Source organism: Chiloscyllium plagiosum, chromosome 20 (assembly GCF_004010195.1).
Source record: "Chiloscyllium plagiosum isolate BGI_BamShark_2017 chromosome 20, ASM401019v2, whole genome shotgun sequence".
In the NCBI taxonomy this organism is placed as follows: domain Eukaryota; kingdom Metazoa; phylum Chordata; class Chondrichthyes; order Orectolobiformes; family Hemiscylliidae; genus Chiloscyllium; species Chiloscyllium plagiosum.
The window spans coordinates 30256637-30282471 of NC_057729.1; the positions used below are offsets into that span (position 1 = coordinate 30256637).

Below are 25835 nucleotides of genomic sequence, written 5' to 3' on the forward strand. Positions count from 1 at the left end.
GTACTTTGTGGAACTCCTGTAGGAAGTCAACATATGCCACATCAACAATGTATTTGGCACTTGGGTAATTAGAAGGCAGGTGTTACACCTTCTGTAGCTGCAGAGGAAGGTGCTGTGACGCTGTGAGGGAGAGTTGGGAATGAAGGAAGAGTGGACAATGGTGACCCAGAGGGAACCGTCCTTGTGGAAAGCTGACCGGGAGGGGAGCAGAATGTGTGTCTTCTAGACTGACCATTATCCACTCCTTTGTTTTTCACCCTCGTTGGGCTCTATCCCCATCTATCATTTACTCCTTACCCCCCTACCCCAACCCAATCTTGCCTATATATAAAACAAAACAACCTTTTCCTAGCTGCAATCGTTCTCAGGAAGGGTCACCTGACCTGAAACATTAATGCTGATTTGTTCTCCACAGATGTTGCCAGACAGGCTGAGCTTTTCCAACAAGTTTTATTTTTAGAACTGTACTCACTGAATTTTCTTCATTTTCTCAAACGCTAACAAGGTTTCTTTGTGATCTATATACTTTAATCCCCATGATCCAGTTTACATCTGTCTCTGAAAAAGAAATACATGAACCCGTTGTCTCACTAGATACTGATGTGCCTTGACATTTGTCTTTACAGTTTTGAACTGTACTTTTGTGATTCTCATAAAACTACTCTCACAAGCTGTACCACTTAGAATAAAACTGTTACTCGGTATACTCAAATATAGTAACAGACGGCACTGAAAATAATGTGATTGTCTAGAATGAGGTCTATAGTAGCACCTCTGCAAGATGAAAGACTGTACTTAAATACAGATATTATTACTATTTAGTTTTGATGAATCACTCAGCTCTCGCTAATCTCTTAAACTCCAAACTTGAGACTAAAAATGTAATCAAAGTAGCCAATAAATAAATGGTCAGACAATTTGCTGAATTCTAGATCTCAAAATCCAAAATCCACCCCATCGTCACTGTTAAGCTATCAGATTGGAATGTCGTGGTGGTGGTACTCTTGAAAAATGTTAAATAAATTAGAATGTGTATAAATAGAATACACAGCAGACTGAATTAATCTATGGAAAAACCAACCGCTGGTAACACAACCAACATAACTGACTTAACCCTGTGGTTCTGGTGATTATGTGGCTAATACCTCAAGTGGTTCATTTTTCCATAACCTGTATCCTTTGTGTCTGTGTTTGCAATAGCCCTGAAGATTTAATGCAGCTAAAATAATTCAACTGTATTTATCGTTCATTCAAATAATTATTGCAAATATAGTTGTCCCATTCTTTACTTAAGCATTACCATTTGAATCAGACATTATACTTCAAGTAGGTCAGTGCCTGTAACAGTGCAGCAATTTACCAGACCTTCCATTCTTACGTACTTCAAGAGATGGTGTGCTTATCACTGTGAATGCTATACCCAAGAGATAAAGGCAAGTGGCTAAGAATATTCAGATTTCATTATTGATGCACTAATCTTTGAATATTTTCAAAGTCAAGGGTATTTTAGATGAAAAAAAATGTAAAGACTTAATTCAGAGTAAAGACAGGAAGGATGCTGTGGTTCAGCTCACAACATGGAAACTAACAATCGCTGTGATCAGTTTCCATAATTGCATCATACTTGCGTTAATCCCTATTTGACATGAACTAGTGATTTGGGGTGGCTAACATTTATGTCTATAAGTTCTAAATTGTTTCATTTGGTGTGAGAAGTAACCATGCCACAGATTATCAACTTTAACATCGACTGTAATACTAAGCAATGTAAGTACATCAGTGTAGCGAGGATAAACTGGAATCTGTTCATTGAGAAAGATGCAAAATTGGAAACCTGAGATATCCAGTAACCAATGGCTGTGAAAGGATTGCTCTATCAGAGAGTTGTCTTATGTCTTTACTTTATATATGTTGTATTCTTATAGTAACCACCTTGCACTAAAAAAAGTTTTAACACTACAGTGCTTTTCTGTACCATATAGCTTGCTTGCACTGTACATCAAATTTTATTGTATTTATTATAAAATATCTACTTTTAAATAATTACTTAAAGAATATCAAAAATACATTGACAAGCCTCTTTGGGTGTAATGGAAAATTCACCACAAACCATTCTATAATTGGTAAACAGGAAATGAGTTTACTGTATGATAGTATAAAGTAGCCAGTTCAAAGCATCAGGGTCTTTTGGAGACATAACGCAAAGGACACTGCAGTGTGCATATATTACTTAGTACTTATTTCACTCTTTTGTGGAGATTGTTAAAGGAATACACAGGTAAATATGGTTAGGTGCTTCGAGAATCCTCTCCTTGCAAGCTAAGCACTGCAGCCTTGAATAAAGGTAAGATATATTTATCATATGCAGTTATATTATCAAAATAAACTTTTAGTTCAGTCAATTGTTTTAATTGTTTAAAATATTTAAAAATGATTAATTAAAATGTGCTGTAACACAAATATACCATGGTATAGACTAACTCTTACACATATTTTAAAAATTTAATTCCACTTTATCTTATAATATGATTCGATTTGAAATGACTTTGTTCATCAGCAAACCAACTGGAGTCCTTAATTTTATAAAAGTTAGTAACATTGACTCGCATGGTTAGTCACTGCTGCCTCACAGCGATAGGGATACGTTGACTTCAGCTTCAGGTGACTGCGTGGAATTTGCATGTTCTCCAGGTGTCCATGTGAGTTTCCTTTGGGTCCTTGGATTTCCTCACACAGTCCAAAGATGTGCAAGTTAGATGGACTGGCCATGCTAAATTGCCCATAGTGTCCAGGAATATGTAGTCATGTAGTCTAGGTGGGTGAGCCACTGGAAACGTGGGGGTGGGTGCTGGTGGTGGTGTCTGGGTAAGTTTAGGTAGGATGCTCCTCAGTGCAGACTCAATGGGCCAAATAGTTTGTTTCTGCACTGTAGGGTTCCATGATTCTATTCAAGCAAATTTTAAAGGTAATGAAGGCAACTATGATTAGAAAATGAATTCTGGAGCAGAGAAGTTCAACTGCCACTTTACAATTACTCAAACAGTGCAAGTAGAACAAAAATGAATTAGAAATATTTGCCTCTAAAGGAATTAGAAGCAAGAGTGACAATAACAGTAGAAATGTCTTACATCTTTTTGCATGTTGAAAGGACAGCTCTAAGGCTTGAGCACAATGCTAAAGAATGTGCTGCTGTTAAAAAGGAGCTGACTCTTGGATAAGGCATTACACGAGGCCCACTTTCCTCTCAAGTAAATGTTAAATGTCCCCTGGCACTGCTCAGGAATAAAAAGTGATTCTTATTGTGTTCTGATCAAAATTTAAGCCTTATTAACAAATTGAAACAAAAATACTTGTTACTTATAACTGCCTTTTATTGGGCCTAACCATGTGTAATGTGATTGGCACTGCGTAGAATTACTAACCTATGTATGTATAAAAAGTAATGTGTTACTACATCCCACAGGTATGTTTATAAACAAGTTCCTTTGATAATGTTCAACAGTAACTGCACTTTCAATTGTTTCACAGTCAATTAAAAAACACTTTTGAAGACACCAAAGATTCATAAAATGCACTATGTAAATGCAAGTTTGCCCTTTCTTTCTTAAAATGACATTGTGGACAGTGGACAAAATTAGTTCCAAGCACAACTTATTTTACATCATTCATTATTCTTCCTGCATGAGAGAATGCACATTTCTAGACATTTATACGAATAGACAGGCTATAAAGAATAATCTGGCATTAACAATATCGTTGAAGCTGAAATATGTGACCTTATGTTCTCAGTTCCACAAAATGCTTCCACATTTGGTTATGAAAAGGATTTGCAGCTGGGAAATGTACTTACAGTGCATATGTTCTGCTTCTAAAACTTAATGAATGTATTCTGTATTCTTAACCTGGATTGCCTACATTTCCAAGTGCTTATTTTATTTTATATCAAAAAAAGTGCCATAATAAACTATATTATGGAACATTCAGAAACTAGTTCCTGGAATGTTCTATTCTCATTTTCATCTCATTTAACACATTCTGTTAAAACTTTCATCTTCAAGTCAGTAAAATGATAATTAATGAACTTCTATTAAAAAGAACTGAAATAACAACCTGAGCTCATGATAAGGAGGGAATGTAAGTCACATATGGATTGATGCCTGATTTCTAATGAATGATCCTACCTCAGATTCTCCAATTGGTCTCACATCCTGGAAGAGAGGAAGAAACATAAAACCATAGTTTCTACTTCTAACCTTATGCAGTACCTAGCATCTACTGTTGAAACTTGAATATCTTAATGTTGGAAGGAAACAGGAATGGCAAGCCCATGCACCCGAATAACTCATGTGCACTTACATCATTTATTTCATCCATTCATTAGTCTAAATGTATTCGAGTAGCTGCTTTACATTAAATTGTACCGTAAAACAAGTCAGCATCTTCAGAAAAGGAGTGAAGAAATTTGGAGGGTTACAAAACTACATAATTTTCAAATTTGGATGTTGGACAGAGTAGCATATGAATGTGAAGTGACTTAGTAACAAATTAAATATAGAACTGAATTTTTCCAATCGAGTACCTAGCACGTGTTGAGCTTTCAGAAGGTACCTCTATATTCTATGAGACAAGAAGCGGCTTTATCCAAGAGCTTGACTTATTGTGTCAGAACTATTTTGGGGCAAAGAAAATTACCTATGTTGAATCACTGAAGGTCATTTTAGATTTACAGTAATAATTCAAGGTAGTTTGTGAAGGTCATACTGCATTTCATTATCTTTAAATGGATATTCCACTTGATTGCAGAACCAAGTATAATGCAAATAAATGAAAATAAGGCAGAAATCAATAAATTAATAGCTTGAATGAAATAAATTTAAACTGGATGCCAGAGAATTTTAATCTAGCTCCTGCTTCTGGGTTCTCCAAAACGCAACTTTTCATTGATCTGCTGCCTGTGCAAATAAGTAATTTTAACAATCAGTGCGCAATATTATTTGCAGAAATATTTGGTCATCATCTAATGCATCCTATCAACTCTAAAATACTGGAAAACCCATTGCAAAATGAGGGAAAAAATTATCCTTATGCTCATGATAAATGACAAATATTAACTTTTTTTTATAAGTTTCCTGTCCACCTACCGGCATTGTGCCAATTTGTAATTAATTCAGAGATAGGATTGACTGGGTTATAGTTAAAATACAAATTATTATCTACTAAACAATGTTTCAACAGTGTGATATATGGAACAAAAGTCTTAATGTGAAAAAAATAGATTCAAGTTTTCCCTACTTAACAACAGCAACTAAGCTTGGGGAGCAATTCGAATTGACCATTGGATAAGTGACCATAGAAACAGAAGTGTTTACTTTCGAACATATTCAAACTGATGTACAATGTCAGAAGAAAATTGATGAATAGTTTCAAATCTATTTAATTAACAATGGCATTCTTAGTACAAATCAAAAAAAGATAATGATGCAAACATTTATGTGCAAACTGATACCAATCATCTGCCTTGATTTTTTTAAAAATGCACTAAAATAATATTGTTATTTATTGCAGTCTTCTTAATTGAAGAATGTGTAACAATAGTTTGATTTCAGTTTATGCATGGAGTTATATACTCAATTATTATATAAGATTTTCTGAATACAACAGTTATCAAAATTGCAGTTGAGCAAATTATGTGCATTTTTGGTCTGTTTTGCACAGATACGAATTTATATATTTTACACTGACTAATAAAGTATGGCCAATATTTCTTTATTGGATTTTGCTGAATGTTTTGGTTTATGTTGTGTGAAATGGTATGTGTAATTCTCATCATTTACATACCATTGTAGACAGGTTACAGTCAGGCCACCATTTGAAATTCTGTATAATCACCGCCCAAGAATTACATTCATTTGACTTCTTTTTTGACCATTGCAAATGCTAATTCTACTTTTCCAAGGTTTTATACGCCCCTCTGCAACTGAACTAACCCACTTTGACAATTCTTATGGTCCCATACTTGTCTGATATTAATATAACTTCATACAGCACGTTTCCTTTTGTCTTACATTAGTGTTCAGTCTGTTAGTTGTCCATCACCTATAATACACTGAAGCATTTCATAATTTACCTTTGTCTGATGTTGTGTATCATATTTTCCTGCTATTTTCCTGCTATTTTCCTTTATGTTCCTTGTTATGGGCTCATATGAAGTATTTTCTGCTTCTGATAAAAGTCACTCTTGAAATGATGATTTGTGGCATATCAAGCATAGAAGCTGTGCTTGACTTGAATGTCTGCCAGCATTTTATGTTTTTCTATAAATCTTTTTGGTCTGCATAGCATCTTGTATTGTTTTTACAGGGTTGACTTTATTAGATATCAATGCTTCTTAAGGAATTCCAATGAGAGTAAAGTCAAATAAAATTGCCAATAAATAAAAGGTCACTTCTTCAGTTCATTATGACATTGGGGGGTATGTATTTCTCATTAGGTTCTCACATGGCTTAACTTGCAATCAACCCAAGCAAAAAAATGTGCTTGCACCATAAAAATGGAATTCTGAATCAAGATCAGCAAATTTAACTTGGACAGTGAATCTGTTGTTGTTAAATTGCATTGAGCTATTTGAAATCTACAGAACATAAATAGGTCCTTCATACATATAACCAAACTGCATATTCTGACTATAACCATAGCTTTGTTAGCACCATTACATTGCAGCCAAAATAATGTCAAAAACACTGATTATTTTTGATTATACCTCCATCTACATGGCTATCGATGATACAAATATTTCAGCAAGGGGCTGAACAATCACTTCCTATCTTCCCACAAAGCTCTGGAGTACAACTGATTAGATCCCAGGTATTTATCCAGGTTTATGCATTTCAAGGCAGCCAGCACTTCCTCCTCTGTAATACGGACACTTATCAAGGTATCACTATTTATTTCTCCAAGTTCTCCAGCTTCTGTATCCTTCTCCAAGTAAATACTGATGCAAAATACACATTTAATCTCTCCCCCAACTCCTGCAGTTCCACACAAACAGTCTTATTTATCTTTAAATCACTGTGGGCTAGGGGCCCTATTCTCTCCCTAGTTACTCTTTTGTCCTTAATGTATTTGTGGAATCTCTTTAACTCTATATGCCAAAGCTACCTCATGTCTCTTTTTTGGCCTCCTGATTTCCTTTGAGTATGCTCCTGCTGCCCTTATACACTTCTACGTTTCACTTGATCCCAGCTGTCTACATGTGACGTACAGGAGAAAGTGAAGACTGCAGACACTGGAGAGTCATAGTCAAAATATGTGGTGCTGGAAAAACATAACAGGTCAGGCAGCATCTGAGGAGCAGGAGAGTCGATGTTTCAGGCATAAATCCTTCATCAGGTACTCCTCCTTTTTCTTGACAAGAATCTCATTTTTCTAGTCATCCAGCATTCCCTAACCTACCAGCCTTGCCCTTCTCAGTAACAGGAACATACTGTCTCTGGACTCTGTCATTTTTGAAGGCCTCCCATTTTCCAGCGATCCCTTTACCATGAATAGCCACCCCTACTCAACTTCTGAAAGTTCTTGCTGTAATACCATCAAATTTGGCATTTCTCTAATTTAGAACTTTAACTTTTAGATCAGATCTATCCTTTTCCATCACTATTTGGAAACTAATAGAATTTTGATCACTGGCCACAAATCCCTCCCCACTGACACCTCAGCCACTTGGCCTGCCTTATTCCCACCATTAAAATTAATTTAGTAATAAAATGATAGCTGATTATCTTCCCCATAAATCCTGCCAGAGTTATAGAGCACAGAAACAAACCAATGAACACTATCCAAAACTAAATATGTCTCATGCTCAGAAATCAATGGCAGTAAAAGGTAGCATGGAACAACTTGAAGAAGCAGTCACTTGAGTGGGCAAGCGAGGTGTACTGGGCTGGATTTGATAGCGTACTACGGTTCCGAAGGCAGCGGGAAACTGTCCATGTTTCTATTGGCAACCATGCAGCCATTTAATGCTGGGAACAGTGATAATTGATCTGTCTCTTTCTCAGGAGGAATTTCTGCCTTAGAGGGATACTTAACAATTGGATCGCCAAAATCCCTTCAATTTGCCAGTACCAACAGGACCACAAGCCACTGCTGGCACAATGGGCAGTACTACAAAGCCAAGCAGCTCATGAAAAGCCAGAGTTGGGCATCCTTGACAAGGCGAGTTGATAGAACATATAACCTTTGGTTAGGGAAATCCCTCTGATGGGTTAAGGGGATTCACAACAGATTAGATTCCCTGCAGTATGGAAACAGGCCCTTCGGCCCAACAAGCCCACACCAACCCTCCAAACAGTAACCCACTCAGACCCATTCCCCTACCCTGTATTTACCCCTGACTAACGCACCCAACACTATGGGCAATTTAGCATTGCCAATTCACCTGGCCTGCATATCTTTGGATTGTGGGAGGAAACCGGAGCACTCGGAGACAACCCACGCAGACATGGGGAGAATGTGCAAACTCCACACAGACATGCACCCAAGGTGGGAATCGAACCCAGGTGTCAGGCACAGTGAGGCAGCAGTGTTAACCACTGAGCCACCGTGCCATCCAGCACTTACCTCATATCTAAAGCTGACCGCCTTTCTCTATGTGCAAAATATCATCAATGGGATGAGGACCTTAAATGGTTTTGCAGATGAACCATCCCCTGATCCTCAATGAGCTCCCATCTTGACATTATCTCTCCACCTTTCAGGCTCTCTGCCTGTATTCCTGATGAAGGGCTTTTGCCCGAAATGTCGATTTTACTGCTCCTCGGATGCTGCCTGAACTGCTGTGCTCTTCCAGCACCATTAATCCAGAAACTAGTTCTTAAATACTAACCACGAAAATACTCCAGATTTTATTTCTGTTCGCAATTTTAGTACCGTTAATAGTAATTTCTAATATTTATTTTTAAAAGGTTTGTTGCCAGTGTTTGTGAATACATAGAAAAATTATTAATTCTGATATTGCATATAGAAAACTGAACATGAATTTCTTTGGCAATTGAAAAGACATACTGGAGTCAAGGTGGGCTGCACAAAATTTCTTTTTAATGATTAATTTGACTAGATGGAATTTCATGCTCGGCCTGTTGCCCTCTTTTGCCAAATTTCTGATAACCATTATTGTTGGTGAGGTTAAGTGATAGGAACACAAATATGTTAAGTTTGTGTGTTAAGGTACACTGCTTTGAAACAGTAACTGAGGAACATCAAACAATGCATGTTCTTTGAAAGAAATGTATACTTTTTCAATGCTTTAGCAGCTATGCACTTTATGAAGTGTCATTGATGTACTGTTGAAATATTATATTGTAAAGTTCACAATGATTGTGAAGAATGATGTGCAACAAATCAGAGTGAGAAAAGTCAATTGTTGGAAGATGGACTTTGACAGAGCAAGAACAGACCTTTGTAGGATGTACTGGAATGAGAGGCTGGGGGTATAAACAGTAACTGAACAATGGGCTACCTTCAAAAGAGGAGGTGGTCTGGGTACTGTTAAGGTATAGATTCTCAAAAGGGACAGATAGGATAAACAGATCCAAAATTTTATTTCCGCTGTCTTCCAGGCAGCTTAAGATAAAGTAAAACAAGTTTCAAAACTGAAAAGGCAGACAAGTTGGGTAGGCTGTTGGTATTTAAGTTGGCAAGGCACCAGGAATAGATGCAATGCATCCAACTTTTTCAATCTAACCCCTTGCCTGAAGTGTGGTAGGAATCCAGTTAAATTCACTATCCAGTTAAATTCTCTATGGAGAGAGTGCTCTTCTGGGACTGGGGTGACTCTACCTAGATCATGGAATAAAAGGGATAGTAGAAAGTGGATACAAAATTAGCTGAGTCATAGGTGAAAAGTAATGGTCAGTGGATATTTTTTAAGCTGGAGGAATGTTTGTGGTGGAGGTTCCCAGAGGTCAATATTGGAAACCCTTGATTTTTCTGATATAAATTAGTTATCTCGACCTTTGTGTGCAGAGGACAATTTTTAAGTTTGCAGAGAACATGAACTATGAAGAATTGTGAAGTATGAGGAGGACAATGGAAAATTCCAAGAGGATATAGATAAGTTGCTGAAGTGGAAAGAAGATGGTGGATGGGTTTCAATGCAGAAAAGTGTGAGGTGATGCACTTTGGGAGGAAGTGCATAGAAAACAAAATAAAATAGGGGTAAAGTTCTAAGGGATATGCAGGAGCAGAAGTACCTGGGTGCATGTAGGCACAGATAATTGAAGTTGGCATTACAGGTGGAGACAGCAGTAAGTAAACAATACAGTATCCTTGATTTTATTAATAGAGGCATTTAGTACAAAAGCAAGGATATGATGTTGAATTTGTACAAGACCTCAGCCAGACCTCATACCACATTAGAGGAGGGATGTGAATACATTGGAGAAAGCTCAGAAGTGATTTACAAGAATATTTATAGAGATGAGAAACTTCAGTATGAGGATAGATTGAAGAAGTGGGACTGTTCTCCTTGAGGTGAAAGCAGCTAAGAGGAGATCTGATGAAGGTTTTCAAAATCATGTGCAGGTTCTCAGAATAGATAGGAAGAAACTGCACTGGTTTGTAAAATTAAAAACAAGACAATTCAAGATGACAAATGAGTGATTTGCAGAAAAAGCAAGGATGATGAGAAAAACTTTTCTCCCCTTCAGCGAGTTCAGGTTGTTCCAGTATAACATACATTTCAGCCATGTGAATTGGCTATAATGCGATTGATGAATTGTGGACATTGTTTTGATAACACAAACTTTCTACCGAACAGGTATAGCAATTTTCTATAGAGATCTTGTACAGTGCAATTTTCTAAAGCAGTTTTTCAAAGCGTGATTTTCTATAGCACGAGGTTGCAGAAGAACACAGCCAGTGTATTACACCAGAACACCCTGTAGTGATTGTGTGGAATGCACTGCACAAAAGTGTTCAAGGGGCAGGTTCAACTGAGGTGTTCAAGAGGGCATTGGAAGGTTATTTGATAAAACTAAATGTTCAAAGTTATGGGGAGAAAGCAGGTGATCGGCAATAGGTAACAATGCCCATCTGAAGAGTCATGCAAGTATGATTGGTCAAATGTCAGCCTTCTGTGATTTTATTATAGTAAGCATGGTGACCAATTTGTGCACAGTAAGATGGTAATAACCAGGACATTTATTTGTGGGGGATAAATAACAGCCAGCAAATGAAGTCGAACTTATGCTTGCTCAAGTGTTAAGACATCCCTTTAGATGATGTAAAGTTACTTGTCTGCAATTTTGACAGTTTGTTGACAATTTAAAATAAACAGTTAATGCCCGTATGAAAAGGCCGGAACACATTTAGAAAATATATGTTACAGGTATAACTGTACAGTATTGATTATATACAGGCTAGCCTGGCTAATATTCCCAGACAAAGCTTTTTAGCTAAAGGAAGGAACTAAACTGTGGAATTAGCATTTTTTAATGCAATGTTGGTGAATTCAGTGAAGTTATTCCACTTGATGCAAACATTTTTAAAGTTTAAAATAAAATGCAAAAATTATAAGAATCTTACAATGGGTGTATTTTAATGTAAAATCAGAGTGTTCTGATATCAAAACACTTGGTGTACATGCAAAGCCAAGTCAATGGGAATTTGCAAAGCGTGCACTTGCATTTGCAAATCATTTTGGTAAAAATTTTCAGTAATTGCAAAATGCTATTTTTCACTTTTTTTGCTTTTCACCATTATTTGATAATTTTGAGAATTTGTCAGCTGTATGTACAAGTTTATAGTTTATATGAATCCCATACAGGATCAAAGAAACACTGAACACCAAGAGCTGAAAGATAACGTAGAGATGTGCCTCAAGGACTGTCTAACCTGAGAATGGTGAAGATGAAGGTCAATCTCAGGTTCGTCAGCCCATGAAACACTTCTCATTTGCTAAGAAAAATGCAGCCTTCACAGCATTCTCATCTGTGTCAGAGTGTGCATGTTTATGTATTTTACAATCTACAAAACAGACATTCCCTGCACTCTATTCTGATGTCCTTTTCTACATTAATATCATAAGCCTGTCATGTTTGTAGATCTCTCTTTGAAAAACTGAGTTTCGTTCACAGTATAATATTGAGTTTGAAAATTGAGTTTTGAGTTTTAATTTGTGGTGTTTATACAAAGTTTGTTAACCATAACAATTATCTGAAGGTTATCGTGAAATCTGTTTTAAAAATGCTGTTTCTTATTAGTGCGCTGTAAACAATTTTTCCATTAAATGAAAGTTTGGGATTGTTATTAATTGGAGATTCATGTAATGTTAGATAACTCATTATTTTTGGAATCAATAAAGTAGTATTCTTCAGCTCATGACTTTGTCAGTTGACACTTTGTAGCAGACTTTTATTTAACAAATTTAATGGGCCCATTATTGGTTGGGCTGTAGAGGTGTACACGTAGACAATTAGGCATTGCAGAACTGCATGCCAGTTTTCCATTCTATTGCCAACTCTGGGTGGCTGTGGAGGGTGACTGGCTCAGGAATGATGGCTACCTGCCTAAATTTTCAATTCAGTAAGCAGCTTTCCTGCTGTGACCAAAATCCAGACAATGGATGGAGTCAGCTTCCCAGCAGGTGAATCACTGAAATTACACTGGCCCATTGACCATTCTTATTTGGATGGCCAAGACATCAACTTTCTTAAAATTTTCATTGGATAACTGATGCATAAACGAAAACACAATCCAATGAGTGCGCATGCAATATTTGTAAATAGTTCTTTTATTTTAAAGAAATATTTATGTGCCTTGATTTTATTAGTAATGTCAATTGAGAGCTAAAAGTCAGACAAGACAATAGAATTGATCTAATTGAAACTTACAGAATCTTGAGTGGCCTGGACAGAGTGGGTGTTGGAAAGATGTTTCCATTGGTAGGAGAGACTCGTATCTGAGGGCACAGCCTTAGAGTAAAGGGAAGATTTTTTAGAATGGAGATCAAGGGAAACATCTTCAGCCAGAGAGTAGTGGATCTATGGAATTCATTACCATAGAATGCTATGGAGGCCAGGTCATTGAGTATACTTAAGACTGAGATAGATAGGTTCTTGATTGTCAAGGGGAGCAAGGGTTACAGGGAGAAGGTGGAAGAATGGGAATGAGAAACTTATCAACCATGATTGAATGGCAGAGCAGACACAATGGGCTAAATGGCCTAATTTCTTCTCAGTTTTCTTAAGGGCTTAAGATCTAATTACTCATGGCTCTCAGTTTAACGTCGCACATAAAAAAAATTCACCTCATACAATACAATACTTCCACCAACACTGCTGTGTTAAATCCAGATTAGGCATTCAAATACTGGACTGCAGTTTAAACTGATTGAAGAATTTTGTTATAACTATCACAGAATAAGTGTCAAGCCAATGTAGAATCTACAACACCAAATCACAGGCCCAATAAACTCCCTGAAAGGTACCTTTATTTCTGCAAGTGGAAGACAGCTATCCATTTTTAATTTTGCGGAAATATTAGTACACATCTTAACTGTAAAAATTCATTATTATGGATTAGAACATGAAAACTGGTGCTTTAAAATTGTTGCTGGGTATCATACCCAAAATAACTTTAAATAAAGTGGACTCCAATGTTACAGCTGCTGATATAAGCAAATCATTAAAACAGATGTACACAGTTGCTGGAGAAACTCAATAGGTTGGGCAGCATCTGCAGAGTTTTTTCAGCAATTTCTGTTTTCATTTCATATCTTTAGCATCCACAGTTCTTTGTTCTACATTGAAAATATGGATCCTACATTTCAGTTCAACAACAACAAAAGAAAATCTACATGGTGTTGCTCACAGTGAACTGCAAGATAAGGTGTAAACTCAAGATTCGTTGTCCGTGGAAACTAAGAGTTCATAAACAGCAAAACTACTTAGGATTTGGGAATAATTGTGCAAGATATGTTCTCAGTAAAGTGTTAATATGTTTAACTGACTGAGAAATTTTGAGACCTTCAGAAAAGCATCACAGATTATTTTGTTTATACTATGATGTCTATTATAAAATCCATTTAGCAATTTAATGAAGTGCATTTATGTAGATCTGGTCTTCCAAAAACCAGGACAATTGGATCATGATTAGCAAGCCAGAAGGTCTGTCACACAGTATGGAAATAGTGACCTTCCCCTTTATATTCAATGTAGAGGACTTATATGCGTATATTGCAAAATTAAACAATTCATGCTATGATTTGTCAGTTTTAATTTTTGATTCCAACTGTTAACATTCCCAGTGCTGAAAATATGTGGAGTTCTGTGGCTTAACATTGAACTGCATCTGAAAGTGAACTTCAAAAACCATCTTCTCAGAAAAGACGAAAAAGGTTCAACTTATCACAAATCCTGGATACACAATCTGGTGGGAAACATGCAACTAGCTGGGGCATGTACCTCCTGACAAAAACACAAGGAATTCAGACCATTATGTTCATATGAGCATTTTTGCACATTTAATTTCTGTATATTCAGGTGTTAATTCAGAACATGGAATGTTTCAGTCTCCAGCAAAACATATCCATATGTTCACTTCCTGTATGAAATTGGAATTCTATACCTGGAATAACGTATTTAATCAATCATACACCAGAAGGGGCTTTGTATCTTTCTAAACATATTCTGTCATCTGTTTCAAAACTATTAACTCCAGTTCTGCAATCCTTAACAAAAAGAAAATCATCATTTCTACACTTCATCAGCTCTTTGCCTTGATCTTTTGTCCACTTAGAGTATGTTGTACAGTTTTGGTTCCCATTTTATTTAATGGATTCAGATGCATCCATGAAGATGCAATGAAGATGCACAAAAATTATGTCAAACTGAGATGATATATTTAAGATGAAAAGCCCAATAGATTGACACCTTATTGCCTACAGAAGAGATAGCTGATGGATGATCTAATAGAGACTGTCAGTAGAGTTTAATAGAATAGGAAGGGAGAAAATGTTTCTATCAATATGCTCACCAAACCTAGAAGTCATACATATGAGCTAGTCACTAATAAATCCAATAGGGAGTTTAGGAAAAATCTCTATCCAAAAAATAGTAACAATATGGAAATCAGGGAGTTTTGAGGAAATAGAATAGATATATCTAAAAGGAAGCTATTTAAGCACACAAACATCAAAAGAACAGAATGACTTACAAAAAAGCTTTAGACAAAGTAGGTTAGGAGGAAGTTCTTGTAAGGCACAGACAATGGCAAGACCACGTGGATTGAATAGCCTATTTCCACGGAACCACTCAATTTAACTTGATGAGCTGACTATTAACAAGTTCAGCCATTTATTCTCAGCCAGCCTATGTGCTGTTATACTACTACTACAACAAATATTTATGTTACATCCGAATTCATGGCTTACATCCCTGTGGCAGCTTCTGCAACAGATCTTATTGATCTGAAACATCACTACTGACTAAATTTAGGAACATCTACAAATACTAATTATTACAGACTAGACATGATTTGGAAACTGCAAACAAAAAGAATCTTACAGCAAATATCAGGATAGATACACATGAAATGATGGATAATACGTTTTGATTTTATGATAAATGTTACTCAATGGAACAGATGTGATTCTGATTCAAATACTTGCAATAACCACAAAACAGTTTAGTCAAAGTGTGACATCTGTCAACAAATCACAGCTAAATAAAAATTATGAATTAAAAATTGTCATTTCTTTCTGTTCTTTTTGAGCCTGTGGTAACCTGATAGCTCTCATTAAGAAGAAAAGTCAAGTAGATACTAACCGTGAGAAATTTTCAATGAAAACAACTTTTTTCCTAACTAAGTCCCAGGACCTATTCAGATAACCTATGAGAAATACAGTCAAAGCGTGTGGTGCTGGAAAAGCACCGCCAATCAGGCAGCATCTGAGGAGCAGGAGAGTCAATGTTTTGAGCATAAGCTCTTCATCATCATCAAGAAGAGATGATGCTCAATACATCAACTCTCCTGCTCTCTGGATGCTGCCTGACTGGCTGTGCCTTTCCAGCACTATACTTTTTGACTTTGATCCCCAGTATTTGCAGCCTTCACTTTCTCCTATGAGAAATACACAACTTGGATAAAAATGGCAAGTTTGCAGGCTTCATGACTAATATCTAGTATTTTCAGGGATGATGTTTGCGGAGCGGGGGGGTATCATGGTTTCTTTAGGTATTAATAGTCATGAAATGTTAACATACCAGCAAAGTTCACTATTTTGAATTTCCTTACAGTAATTGCTTCTGTGCAACATTGAATAACCTTTGTCATGTTATAATTAGGAAGTTGCCATCTAATGTAAGAAGAACATTATCTATTCAACAGGGCTGCACAATTCATAGCTGTTGATATTTTCTCAATTACAATCAAATGAATTAGGAGCATGAATAGGCTATTCAACTCCTCAAACCTGCTTCACCATTTAAGGGATCATGGCTGATATAATTATGGCCTGAACTCCACATTCCCACCCATCCTGATAACCTCTAACTCCCTTGTTAGTCAAGAATCTGAGAACACGACCTTAAAAATAATTAATATCCTGCCTTCTCTGTGAAAGAGAGAGTTCCAAAAATTCATGACTTTGAGAGAAAAGCAATTCTCCTCACCCCCATCTTCTGAAGGGTCTGTCACTTTTCAAGGATTGCTGAATAACAATGCTTGTTGATATACCCTATTTCTAGGGGCTAGTAATTTACTCTACACCAATCAAACATTTCAATCCTTCCAGCTTGCATGTCACAATAACCAGTGCTCCCTTTCCCATCTTCATATGAAGGTTTGTTTTCATTTTTTTTGTTCCTAGAAATTCTTGCTTTCTGAAACACTGCATCGATAACAGACTACATATGGCACCATACACGACTGCTGTCTGCTTATGGAACAAAGTGGTCTTGGTGAGCCCGATTACTTATATCGTCACCTTCATTTTATCCTTAAAAAAAATGGAAGATTTATTTTTGTGGAAAGAAGATAGTGCTGTAGCAGCAATTACATGAGCTTACATGCTACTTAGGAAATAAGAGGAAAAAAATCAGTTTTGAAGGGACTCCAATTTTTAAACAAACAGCAATCAGAGTATGGATTAATGGGGAATTTTCAAGTTGCTAGGCTACAACTAATTGTGAACTGGAAGGAACGCGAGGCTCAGTCAACCATATTAATATCATAAGAAAGAGAGACAGAGAACATATACTTTTGTTAATGAGACAAAACTTGGTGGGAATGTAAAATGTGGGCAAGATGCAATGAAACTGCAAAGTTTTTGGTTAAGTGAGTGAGCAACAAGGTGGCAGGCGGAGGTTCTGAGGCGAAGGATTCATTACAGTCACAAGAATGATAAAAAGTAGAATTTTTCTTTAAAAAGCATAAACCTTTTAAATGTTAATGAGAGAAGGATTTGAGTGTACTTGTACAAGAAGCAGAAAAAGGAGTAGGAAACTAGAAAGACAACAGATGCATTGGCCTTTATTGCAAGGGCATTGAAGTTCAAGGATATCAAACTCTTACAACAGAGCTTTAGTGAAACCAGACATGGAATACTATGAACAGTTTAGCTCTCCATGCTTTAGGAAGGGTGTACTTGTATTGGAGCCATACTGTGAAGGTTCTATGATACTTTCCCAAATGACAACATCTGGCATTGTGATATTTGCAACACCTACTAGGATGTGGTATTTGGTAAAGTTTTTTTAATATTGTTTCAAATGCTTCAACAAGAGGTGTAAATTCTATTAACCAGCTCCTGTAAAGAGATTTCATGCGTCCATGCTTCTTAATTCTGCTTCGCTGTAATGAGGGGAATCATCCTCTCAGCATTTACCCTGTCAAGCCCCTTAAGAATCCTGTATATCGAAATGTGATCACCTCTCGTTCTTTTAAGTGCCAATGACTAGAGTCCCAACCTATTTGATTTTTACACATAAGATAATCCCTGCACCCCAGGAATCATCCTAGTGAACCTTCTCTGACCATAGCAATGTGATTGACTCAACTCCCTTCTGGAGTGTTCTAGCGAGCTACTCAGTTGTATCAATTGCAGTGAAGTCTCAACGAAGAACTGAAACCAGATAGACTACCTGGCAATGCTCTATGCAGCAGGAAAGACAACAGCAGAGCCAGTATTGTCAACCCTGCAAAGTCCTCCTCACTAACATCTGGAGGCTAGTAATAAAGTTGAGAGAGCTGTCTCACAGACTAGTCAAGCAACAGACTGACATTGTCTGTCAGGTATGATTCAGAGATTATGACTATGTCCCAGATACTACCATCACCATCCCTGGATATTTCCTGCTGGTGGGACAGGACATATCCAGCAGAGGTGGTGGCACAGTGGTATACAGTCAGTTCGGAATTACCCTGGGAGTCCTCAACACTGACTTCAAATCCTGGCTTCAGGTTAAAACTGGGCAAGGAAACCTCCTGCTTATCATGTACCATCCTCCCTCAGCTGCTGAAGGTAGCAAGGCACAAAATGTATTCTTGGTAAGGCCTTTGGATGCCCACCATGAAGAGTGGCTCAGCAGCAGTACGACTGAGCAAGCCGGTCATGTCCTAAAGGACGTAACTGCTAGACTGGGTCTGGGGAGGAGGTGAGGGAACCAACAAGAGGGAAAAACATAACTGACCTAATCCTTACCAATCTGTCGGTTACAGATGCATCTGATCATGACAGTATTGGTAAGTGTACCACTGCATAGTTCTTTTGGAGACAAAGTCCTGCCTTCAATTGAGAATAACCTCTATTGTGTTGTGTAGCACTATCACCTTGCTAAATGGGACGGATTTCAAACAGATCTAGCACTCAAGACTGAACATCCATGAGGTGCTATGGACCAACAACAGCAACAGAACAACAACATAGTCTGTAACCTAATGGCCCAGCATATCCCGCACAATTATTCCCATCAAGCCATGGGATCAACCCCGGTTAAATAGACAGTGCAGGAGGGCATGCCAGGAGCACCACCAGGCATACCTGAAGATGAGGTGTCAACCTGGTGAAGTTACCAAATCAGAGTACTTGCATGCCAAACAGCAGGAACAGCAAATGGTTGAGCTAACTGGCCCCACAACCAACCGATCAGATCTAAACTCTGCAGTCTTGCCACATTCTGTCAGGAATGATAGTGAACAATTAAACAACTCAGTGAAGGAGGAAGCTCCACAAATGTCCTCATCCTCAATGATGGAAGAGCCCAACACGTAATGGCAAAAAATTAAGTTTGAAGCACTCACACCAATTTTCAGCCAGAAGTGCCGAGTGGATGATTCATCTCAGCTTCCAAGTGGTCCCCAGAATCCCAGTACTCAGCCAATTCAATTCACTCCAAATGATATCAAGGAACAGTTGGAGGCACTGGATAATGCAAAGGCTTTGGGCCCTGACAGCATTTCAGCAATTGTACTGAAGACTTGTGCTCCAGAACTTTCTGTCCCCTCGCCAAGCTGGCTCAGCAATAACCTGTTCAGTGACGCATAGTTAGGGTTCCACCAGGGCCACTCAGCTCCTGTATTGTTCAAACATGAACAAAAGAGCTGATTTCCAGAGGTAAGGTGAGTATGACAGCCCTTGATACCAAGGCTACATTCAACCATGTGTGGCATCAAGAAGCCCGAGAAAAATAGAATCAATAGTGGGAGAAAGTGAGGACCGCATATACTAGAGATCGATGAAGAGCTTACGCTCGAAATGTTGACTCTCCTGCTCTTCAGATGCTGCTTGACTGACTGTACTTTTCCAGCACCACACTTTTTGATTCTGGTGGTTGGAGTCATAGCTAGCACCTATGGAAGCGGTTGTAACTACTGGAGGTCAGCTCCAGGACACCTCTGTGAGAGTTCCTTAGGCCTAGTCCTTTGTCTTAGGTCCAACCATCTTAAACTGCTACACCAATGACCTTTCCTCTACATTAAGATTCAAGAAGGGAATGTTGTTTGATGATGACACAATGTTCAGCACAATTCACAACTCCTCAGATACTGAAACAGTCCATGTTCAAATGCAATAAGATCTGGATAATATCCCGGCTTAGGTTGACAATAGCAAGTAACATTTGCACCACACAAATGCCAAGAAATTACTATCTAGTCACTGCCATCAGGTGTTGCCATCACTGAATTCCCCCACTAGCAACATCCTTGTAGTTACCATTGATGAGTAATTCAACTGGATTCACTGCATAAACACAGTGGCTACAAGAGCAAGTCAGAAGCTAGGAATACCTCCTGGCAACTGAGTCACCTCCTGACTCCCTAAAGCCTGTCAATCAGCTACAAGGTACGTGTAATGGAGTGCTCCTCTCTTGCCTGGATTGGTGCAGCTCTAACTACACTTAAGCAGCATGACATCATCTTGATCAAAGAACCCCAGTTGACTGGTACCACATCCACCAGCATACACCCCCCTCCACCATCAATGCTCAGTAGCAGCAGCATATGCTATCTACAGGATGTACTGCAGAAATTCTGCAAATATCCTTAAACAACACCTTCCAAACCCTCAAACATTTATATCTAGAAGGTCAATGGCAGCAGATACATGGGAACACCACCAAATGCAAGCTCCTCTCCAACCCACTCACCATCCTGTCTTGAAAGTATATCACAGTTCATTTACTGTAACTAGGTCAAAACACTGCAATGGTTCAAGAAGGCAGCTCACTACCACTTTCTCAATGGCAATTAGGGATGGGCAATAAATGCTGGGCAGTCAGCCACATTGCATGAGTGACTAAAAAAAAACCTGCCTCCAATGAAATAATTGTAGAAATGAGCCAAGCAGTAATAATGAAATCGCTTAGGGTTATGTTAACCAATATCTATTGAAAGCGCTAATCTTTTTATTCTAACTGACAAGGCATGCTCTTTCATTTAATTTTAAAGAACAGGGTGTTTAAATGACTTGACAGCTTTACATACTTTATCTATGCTTCAAAATCATTTTCGTCTCCACTATAAAAGTAATGGAACACTGTAATGTAGGTTGACACAATTCATCAAGTGAAAATGTGACCTACTTGTCCCAGGCACTGAACTTAAATGGCCCAGCTAATTTTAAGTCACACCTATACATTTTACCGCCCGTCTTTTATATACTGGTGAAATTCGGATTGATTGTAACTGGGAGAGGGTCCACTGAATCAAAGCCTGTTCCACAGGTCCACAGAATCCCACCACTCTTTATTAGACTTGCCCACATACTCAAACATCCATAAAGAAAAATTAGACATTGTCTAATATGTGTGCAATTGGAAAAACAAATACAATGACAGATTATTCCAAATACCAAGGTCCCCATGCCTAGAACACAAGGTGAAGATTTGTATGTTAATATTAGATGGGTCACTTTACAGATATCCCTGGCAATTACGTAAAACATTTATTAGGTTCCTTATTTATGTATATGAAGGCACTAATGATTGTTTTAGGCCTTCCACAAGAAATTGGATGTTGGTGAGCAAAGTAGGAGCCAGATCCATGGCATTCTTAATGCCATGTCCATTATTTGTATCAGTAAATGTATTTGTCTGAGAGAGATATTAGGTAGGAGAAAGGTTAGGTAGAAAGCCTTTCTTAATGCCTTAAGACACAAGTTGATTTTCATCATATTTAAGAAGTTGGCCAGGAGAACAATTGCCCCAGACCTATCTGCTGCAGTTTTTAGAAGTCTGAACTATGTAATGAATGGCTCTTTTGTGTAGACACTGAAAGCAGAGAGTTCAGTAAGGCCATGGGCATCATTTTTGAAAGCATTTTAGGGATACAATTCAACATAGCTCATTACTGACATGCTGTTAATTTGAATTAAAAACAAATTGACCAAGGAGATACATAAATGACTTTTGTGGATGGGATAGAAACAACGGCCACAGAGATGGCCATAAACACTTAGCTTTCCTACGTTATAAAGATGTCTGCCATGCTCTCACAAATGACTTGGTGCAATGCCACCTGGTGGGAAATATTAAGGATTGCAACAGGAGTTCAATTAAGCAGATTACTCTTTCTCAAATCAATTTGTTCAGGAGATATTCCCCCATGGAACAGGTCAGACTTGAACTGAGCCTGTTGGTCCAGTGGTAGGGATGTTACCACTGAGCCACAAGAGGGCTTAAAAAGATTATTGAACTTGATTGATAATCATGTAATGCTGGGGGGATTCACATTTATATTAATCACATGATGTTCTCCTGACAGCAAAAAACTAATGTAAACCACCTAAGTCACCAAATGCTAAAAAGAAAAGCTGCAGGGCAAAGTGGGTATGATAAATCAAGTAAAAGGCAAGCCTAAGGATAGCTGTACAGTCTAGTTGTGTCACTTTATAAACTTCAGATGAAAGCATTTCAATAGTAATCAAAAGTCCTAAACTTCATGGGTAATAGTTACCACTATTCGATCACTGACAACTTTAAAATGGTCAAAACTTACCATCTTGTGAAACTGGACCACGCATTTCAACTTTTGTTGCATGTGCCACTTTAAAAGAGTAAATGTTCCATAAATAACAGTGCCAGAGGCTGGATCAACATTAAAAACCAAAGCTAATTTTAAAACATAAGTGCATATGTTTCTCTGTATCCTAACTTGAATGAGAAGATTTACATTAGCGACAAGAATAAGTAGCAAGTGAGTGCAATGGGCAGAAATAATTGTAAGTGCAGTAGTAGCTAGATTAGGACTAGGTTTAAATGCAAGCAAAATTGAGACACATTAAACAATCACAAGCCAATGGAAGCAGTAAAAGGGAAGATGGTTGTTGCTGATAGAGCCTGTGCAGGTGGAGCAACAGTTGTGAAGGGAAGACTTGCCTTGCCACTTCCACTAAGATCATAATTGATTACAATGATACAATGAGGTTTTCTGAAGGACAAGCTAGCCCATTTAAAAAAAAAGGGCCTTTCTTTGAATTCATTGCAAGCTGTTAAGGAATTAACTCCAGATTTCCCACTTCAGAATCAATAAAGCATCTGTTTTGGGGACAGGATTAACAGACAGGTGAGTGATAACTTAAAAAGAGAACCATGTGGTCATGTGAATGTTTGAGGAAGAAAGTTTAGTGAGAACTAAAAAGAAAAATAGAATATACTGTTTTATGTTTCAACTGTGCTAATAAGGTGTGACCTACAAGTACACTGCTGTCAGCAGCAATATTCTCATCCTGCCCAATAATCTGTCCCACCCACATAAACCAAACTCAGTATTGTCAACTCTGTAGCACACATTTTGAACAATACCATCAAAGATCAGCTAATTTACAAAACAATTTGGAGCTTGACAGTGAATTTGCCAATTCAGTTCCAGACAAGAATGTTATTAAATGAAATATGCCTTGTGATAAAATTGCCTACAATATGCCATTCAATTGTATCATTTCTCACGGTGGTGGGTTCTTTATGGAGGTAGCAAACTTAATGGATAGCCAGGTATCCTGTCGATGCTGAGATCTAAGACAACTTAACTAGGTTTTTAAGAGAAGTCCCTGAATACAGAGTACTGACAGGTCTGGCAGCTTCAATTGTCCCTTCATTTTTTGTGCTTTTCATTTTTCTTCTTGAGAAAAAGCATGACGTGCTTTAACAGCTAGAACAGTACTAATTATTCCCAGTACATTAAGCCAGGTATCAATCTCCTGTGAAATCACGGCACATTAGTGGGGTACAGGAAATCATCAGGGAAAAACAATTCCAAACATGTCACTTTTTAAACTGTCAGTAGACATCTTTTGTGTCGCATTAGATGTGAATGTCACAGCGCAGAACAAAATTCCATTAATGAAAAAAAACCTTTCTTGCAAAACAAAAATACCAATTAAGCTGACACATTATTCTAAATGATTCTAACATATGAACAACTCAAGATTAGATTCTCTAAGTCGTAGTCAAATATCAATAATGGGTGGAAAACGGTCAAAGTAACTGTAAATGGCAGGAACTTTGTTTTATTTGTTCATGGGACACAGGTGTCACCGGCTAGGCCAGCACTTATTGTCCATCACTAATCACCAAGAGGGTATTTGAGAATCAACCACACTGCTCTGGGTTTGGAATCATTTTTAGGATAGACCCAGTAAAGATGGAAAAATTCTTCCCTAAGGGATATCAGTGAACCAGTCAAGTTATTTTTAATGATAATTGATTGGGTTAACATGGTTGCTATTTTGCTAGGTTATTATTCCCAATTCTTATTGAATTCAAATTTCACCATATGCTATGGTGGGATTTGAACTCATGCCCCCAGAACCTTAGCTTGGGATTCTGGACTATTAGTCCAGTGACATGATCAATATGACACCACATTCCCTTGAGGTGCTTAAATGTGGAACATTTCCAATCCAACTATTTACTGCTGAATCAATCTACTCTCAATCATCAGTAAAGTGATGGAGGAGGTCATCAACAGTGTTATCAAGCAGCACTTTTCACTTATACTCAGTTTGTGTTCTGCCAAGGCCACTCGATTCCTGACCTCATTACAGCCTTGGTCCAAGCAGGAATAAAAGGGCTGAAATCCAGGGGTGAAGTGAGAGTGACAGCCCTTAACATCAAAGCTGCTGGTTGGAGTCATCCCTAGCACAAAGGAAGAGGGTTGAAATTGTTGGAGGATAGTCATCTCAGCTTTGACGCATCTCTTCACGAGTTCTGCATGGTAGTGTCCTTGGCCCAACCATCTTCATCTGCTTCATCATAACCTTCCCTCCCTTGTAAGATCAGAAGAAGGGATGTTGGTTGATGAGTGCACAATACAATAGAAATAAGAGCAGGTGAAAGGGTGAGATTCCTGCGACAAGTAACTCACTTCCTCAAAACCTGTCCACCACCTACAAGATACAAGTCAGGAATGGGATAGACACTCTCCATTTGCTTGATGACAGAAGCACTAATGCTAAGATGCTTGACACCATTCAGCCCACTTGACTGCACTGCATCCACAAACATCCACTCCCTCCCCCAACAATACTCAGGAGCAGCAGTGTGTACTATCTATAAGATGCACTGGATAAATTCACCATGGCTCCTTTGACAGCACCTTCCAAATGTACAGTGCCTGCAATCTGGAAAGACAAGAGCAGCAGATACATGGGAATAGCTGCAAGCTCTCCTCTAAGCCTCGTACCATCGTCAATTGGAAATATATTGGCATTCCTTCAGTATTGATGAGCTAAAATTCTGGTATCCCCCCACCATCACACCCACTCCAGTTACCGGCTCCGCCCCCACTCCCAGCTCCACACCTACACCAGATCCCAGCTCCCAGCCCTGCTGAGTTTTCACCATCTCTCCAGACCTTCCCCTCACTGAGGACGAACGATCAGTCCTCAGCAAAGGACTCATCTTCATCCTCCTCCATCCACGCATCAATGAATTTAATACACACCGTGAATTGAACACTTTTTCCGCCACCTCCGCCTCCGAGCTTACTTTCACAATTAGGACTCCCGCCCACCTTCCGAGGACCCCTTCGCCCACCTCCAACACACTGCATCCACCTGGAGGACCCCTTCGCCCACCTCCAACACACTGCATCCACCTGGACACCCCGCGCTGGCCTATTATCTGCCCTTGACCTCTTCATTTCCAACTGCTGCCGGGACATTAACCGCCTCAACCTGTCTACCTCCCTCCCCCACTCCAAGCTCTCACCCTCACAACGCGCCGCCATCCAATCCCTCTGCTCCAATCCTGACCTCACCATCAAGCCAACAGATAAAGGGGGTGCAGTGGTAGTCTGGCACACTGACCTCTACACCGCTGAAGCCAAACGCCAACTCG

The 25835-nt window shown here is 38.4% G+C and overlaps 1 long non-coding RNA gene across 1 annotated transcript in view; it reads left to right on the plus strand.

Moving 5' to 3' along the window:
* Positions 1-373: 373 nt before the first annotated feature.
* LOC122560131 overlaps positions 374-25835 on the plus strand; it is a 38309-nt gene continuing 12847 nt past the window's right edge. Inside the window, exon 1 of the long non-coding RNA XR_006314655.1 lies at positions 374-2344. This is a non-coding gene — a long non-coding RNA (uncharacterized LOC122560131). The remainder of the gene's footprint in view (positions 2345-25835) is intronic.